Source organism: Hippocampus comes, unplaced genomic scaffold, assembly GCF_001891065.2.
Source record: "Hippocampus comes isolate QL1 unplaced genomic scaffold, H_comes_QL1_v1.1 scaffold181, whole genome shotgun sequence".
Classification (NCBI taxonomy): Eukaryota; Metazoa; Chordata; class Actinopteri; order Syngnathiformes; family Syngnathidae; genus Hippocampus; species Hippocampus comes.
The window spans coordinates 195,293-200,832 of NW_017805136.1; the positions used below are offsets into that span (position 1 = coordinate 195,293).

The following is a 5,540-nucleotide window of genomic DNA, read 5'->3' on the forward strand; positions in this document are numbered from 1 at the left end:
CACAGGGCAGGGCCTCAGGGGGATGCGGCATGTTTAATGGGCCTTTCATGGCCGGGCCACAAAGCTCTTTGTCCCACGCTAATTCATCCTGCCCAGTGAGAGCGGGACGGGGGGAAGGGATCTTTTGGGTTGGGAGGGCCGCGGGGCTTTCCTTTTGCTGGAGGGTGCATGTAAACAACTTTGGCAAACGCCCAAACTACCTGGTCAGCCAGGGTTCAATGTTCCACTCCACATTCTCCGCTTTCCTGCATTTGACCCGAAGGCTCATCCAGGATGAGGTTTGTTTCATTACCGAGAAGTAAAAAGAAGCCGGCCTTCATTCTTCTTGATAAGTAATGCGATTGTGGTGTTACACTCCAAAGTCTCCGCTTTCCTGCACTTGGCCCTTAGTGTCCTCTTGGATAAAATGTGTCTTTTTACCGAAAATACAAGGGACCTTGTAAGTACTCAATTGTTGGAAGAAAAGTTAACAAACCCTGGAATCCAATTATTAGTGTTTTGTGTCTAGTTACTGAAAATACAAGGGACCTTGTAAGTACTCAGAAAGTTAACAAACCCTGGAATCCAATTATTAGTGTTAAAAGGTATTATACACCACAGTCTCCACTTTGCTGCAACAGTCCACTTTCTCATTGCCCTTAGTGTTCTGCTCAATACATTTTGCTTACTTTCAAAGAAGTACACAAATACAGGAGATTCCATTCTTTGAAGTAATTAGTCCTACTGGGGATTACTGCACTTCAGTCTCCACTTTCTTTCTCTCTCATAAAAAACTTGGAATCAAATAAGTAGTACAGTACTTTGCCTATTATTCTCTACAGTCTCCACTTTGCTGGAATGGTCCACTTTACAGCTGACTTTAATGTTCTCCTCTCAGACAAAAATTCACAAATTTGGTGAACAATCTATTTCGAATTTTGAAATGAAAAAATACACGGAAAGAGTTCAACAAAAATGGCCCCCAAAAGTTTTCTTCCCACCCACACTGTAACCAAAATGCCACGAAAACAAAAACTCCTTGTTGCCGGTCATTAATCTTTGGTTGAGGCTTATATTACATCACTGAGTCATAGAAAAAATTGTGGCTTTTATTGCATCTGTATTTTTTTTCCCTCGTGTTTTCGCGCGACTTGAAAACAGCACACGCGGTTTATGCGGGTTGACGACATGTCTGTACGCGCACGCCGATGCGTCGTATTTCTTCCCCGCAAACGTGCGCATTTTATGCGGCTTTCGTCATCAAGGCATGAATTAATGGAAGAAGCCGCAAGTCAAATTGGCCGATGACGTCATGGGAGTGGGCGAGACGAGCTGAAAACACACGCGCCTGCAAAGCGGAGACTGTGGAGTACCGCTATTATACCCCGAGAGCTAGCTCGCTAACCGTCGCAGAGAAATCTCTTACCACTTTTGTATCAGAGTACATAAAAAGTACAGTAAAATGACTTCCACTGTAAATGTTTACTTTGCAAGAGCATCGGAATCTGTCCATTTTTTTGTGTTCATCTTATAACTTAATTAAATTTTTTTTTTTTTTTTTTGGGGATAAGCCACCACAAAAATCCTTTTCATATCGCAATATAGGCAATATAGAAACAATATTGTGTACCATAAGCCGAGCGGATATTGCATGGCGCTACAGCGGCCGTTGTGTTGCGGAAGAAGCTTAAAGGATGCAAGAGGGATTCCGGTTATGAATTTTTGGGACGTCAACGTTGGCGAGCGAGTCGAAGAGTCCAAATGAACGCCGGCCAAACAAAATGACATCCCCGTTGTCTCCACTAGAGACCCACTGGTCAGAAAAACAACAACACGGAGTCATCGACACACACACACACACACACACACACACACACACACACACACACACACACACACACACACACACACACACACACACTAACTCACCCTGAGGTCCGACCCCACCTGAGTTTGGATGAGTGCCTCTGCAGCACAATCACACTGGAATGAAAACACACACACACACACACACACACACACACACACACACACACACACACACACACACACACACACACACAACGAATAAGCTTTAATAATGGAATGAAAAAGAACAATAAAATCTCCGGATATGAGAAGTTCCCGAGGCGATGACACATGGCTCAACTCAAACTGGCTTCACATGCATGAAAGTTTACGGGGCGTGTGTGTTTTTGTGCCGATGTATGTAGCTGGGATAAGTAATAATTACGGAGGAGAAATAATAACAACAGTCAAATGAGTAAACTTAGAATATAAATGAATTAAAAGAATCAAAGTAAAGCCAGCACTTTCTGTATTCTGCTCTTATTGCATAAGAGGACGTGTACCACTTCCTGTAGCAAAAAGGTGCTTACTTAGCGATCGAAATGCATAACTTTCACGAATAAACATCATTACAACTTCAACAACCACGACGAAAAATGTTTGTGTTTTATAATTCCTTTGCGAAGTCAATAATTAAAAACAGGAAGTGACTTTTTTTTTTCTTTTTAAGAAATAGATCGCTGAAAGGTTTGGGGACTTCAGAGTCATTGGATTTGGGGATTGTTTAAGTGTGATTGAATTCATTTTTTTTTCAGATTTATTGCAGAACATATGGAATTTTTATCTCATTTGTGTAGGGTGCAACAGTACGCCTTCATTTGGATTCTCCGAGAACAAAGATGAAAAACGATGGAAGTTGCCAGTCCAATTTAAAATCTCTGTCCAATTTGAAAACCCACGTGAGAGACCGTTTAGATAAGGCGCCAGGGTGGGATGTACTATGGGCACTGGGACAATTCAAATTAAAAAAAAATCAGTGCCATCCAGGCCTTGATTTCCTGCAGACAGGACAAAAGTGGCGCGAGATTAGATTAGGACATACAGTTGATCGGAGTGTCATCTCCATCGCAGTGAAAAGAAATTCCATGCTTTCCTAAAATAGAAACCAGGGCTAGCAAATACAATGAAGACAGCAGGGGCCCCAAAATTGAACCCTGTGGAACACCATGTGACAATGGGTCACAGAAACTGCCCAGAATGGATAATTTGCTTTCTTAAGCGGTTGAACGGGTGGTTAAAGGGTTTAAGAAATCCACTAACATATGAGTTATGTCAGATTTATTGAGAATTATTTGTTCGCTCTAGTTTGTATGTTCTTATGTAAAACAAACCGTTGTGGTGCTTTGTCAGAAAGAGCCGCAAGCCTCGCTCCCTCTGATGTCTGAGCCCCACACATCATCAAGCGTCGTCGTCTGAAAAGCTTGTGAATTCATATCCCTAATGGCGCGCCGTGCGCTTCGCCTCTCTAACTACGTCCAGATGCGGCAGACACTGGTAATTGGACCTGGAGCCATTTAAATCCCAGGGCCTGCTCCGTTCGCCACCGCAGCTGCTCGGCCCACTTTTTCACTTTCAGTTTTTTTTTTTTTTGGTTTGTTTTTTTTAAGTCACATTTTTATATTCAAACTCAGTGAGTGACTGGGTGATGTTTGGTCTCAAGCGAGGGTTGGGGGTCAGCGGTGGGGGAAATGACGAATGGATGGCAGAAGAAGGCCAGACAGTAAAGTGAAGTTACGGCCGCAAGCTGGTTTTGGCTGAGAGGGTCAAAAGGTATATGCTGTATATCACAACGTAAAAGGAGGGAACGCGGCTTGGCCCGGCAATGCAGAGAGGAGGAATAATTTAAGAAGAAATCATAATTTAACATAAGTTAACAGCACAGAGCATGGTCAGCAAATAGCTTCCACAGAGTCAGAGGCATCTCATGTTTCATAGGTATCAGTCAGAAGAAGTGGAAAAAAGTATTTCCAAGTCGTTAGAATTTATCATGGAAAACAACAAAAACCAAGTAGTGAAAATAGTGACATTGGACTGGAATATTTTTTTGCAGAATGCATGTGTGTGTGTTTTTTATGTTAAGACAAAAATAATGCTGTCAGCAAAAACTGGCAATTTTTTTTTCCCAGTTGGAAAGAAAATTTTTTTAAAAATTTTTTTGGGGGGGATTAATCGGCCAATTAATCGGTAATCAGGATCGTATTCTGCCATTTATGGGAATTGGCATCAGCCTCTCAAATAAAAAATAATTTTTTTTAATCCTTATCGCTCGGGCCCTATTATGAACAGTTCCAAATACCAATCGGCGATAGCACAAAACCTTCAGGCTTCGGCCAGAAAGCCTTCTAGAACAACTGAACTTGATTTAGTGTTAATCAGGGGCGCTTTACATGGTGGCAGGTGTGTCCTGACTCCAATTGAACATGCGTTTGACACCCAAAAAGTGGATGCCGTCGCAATAAAACCTGCGTTCCCAATGTTGGGCGAAACCGGGATGAAGACAGGAAAAACAGCACCTGGTTTTACCATCCAAAACTTGACTTGGATGTCTCCATCCTCCCCTTTTCTCTCCCTTCGCTATCATCTATCTACCATGTCTCTCTCTTTCCATCATTCCCTCTTGGACTTCCTGCTTTCCAGCCTGCCAGACGGTCATAATTAACGAGGAAAACGATAGTCCCCCTCGGCCCTCGGGAGCCCTCCACACTGGACTGAGTGTGTTTCTCGCCATGCGCGCATGTGTGTGTATGTGTGTGAGTGTGTACCTCCAGACTTGGCCCTCGGTCCCACTTCACTCAATGCGTCTTTATGTTGGAAGCATGAGCTCACCCCCTCCAAGAAATACACCCAATGACTTGCAGGCAACATAGAGCCGCCTGGTATCCAAGAGAAATAACACAAGCACACGCACACACACACACACACACACACACACACACACACACACACACACACACACACACACACACACACACAAGATGGCTGTCTTAGTTACCACATGCATTGTTTGCGTGTTCTCTGTACCCTCTCCGGCTGCGGGGGCTGATTCCAGATCAGAGGGAGCAGGCAGGCCTGGCTGATAAGAAGCCATGATACACTGATGCTATCTGTCAGTCACAGCCAGAGGCAGGAACTCTGGGTCTGGATGGGGTCAGAGGGCCCTCTATGTCTCTGTCCCTTGGCACCCCCCCCCACCTCCTCCTCCTTCCTTATCTAAACAAACAAACAAACAATGGCTCCTCGAGAGGCGCGCACATACACACACAGAAACACACACACACACACACACACACACACACACACACACACACACACACACACACACACACACACACACACACACACACACGCACACAAAAGATTATGCGACATCAAAGACCAAGAATGCAGCTCCTTTTTTTTTTTTTGTCTTTCACAAAACAATGAGAAAATGGGAGAAACTTAGCAAAATTGCTCAGTTAACGATCAGGACTGTGATTTTGTGAAGTCGCCCTTCTCTGTTCGTAGCCACGATAATCAGGAAGCTGATTATTGGAGAGGAAAAAAAAAAGATTTAAAAAAACTAATAAAAAGCACCCTGACAAATAAACTCAAATTCATTAAAAAAATCATTAATTATATATATATATATATATATATATAAAATAAAAAAAATCTTCGTCTCACCCCTCGGGTGGTGTCCATCCCTCATTCAGCTCGGGTCCTCTACCAGAGGC

The 5,540-nt window shown here is 43.3% G+C and overlaps 1 long non-coding RNA gene across 2 annotated transcripts; it reads right to left on the reverse strand.

The window, feature by feature from the left end:
* Positions 1–557: 557 nt before the first annotated feature.
* LOC109514035 (uncharacterized) lies at positions 558–5,055 on the reverse strand. Of its 2 annotated transcripts, XR_002167920.1 has the most exons (4): positions 4,849–5,055; positions 4,590–4,700; positions 1,927–1,962; positions 558–1,792 (listed from the first exon to the last, which is right to left on the reverse strand). It is a non-coding gene; the product is annotated as an uncharacterized LOC109514035 (long non-coding RNA). The 2 variants fall into 2 exon arrangements; XR_002167919.1 differs by lacking the exon at positions 558–1,792 and having other exon boundaries at positions 1,889–1,962.
* Positions 5,056–5,540: the final 485 nt, after the last annotated feature.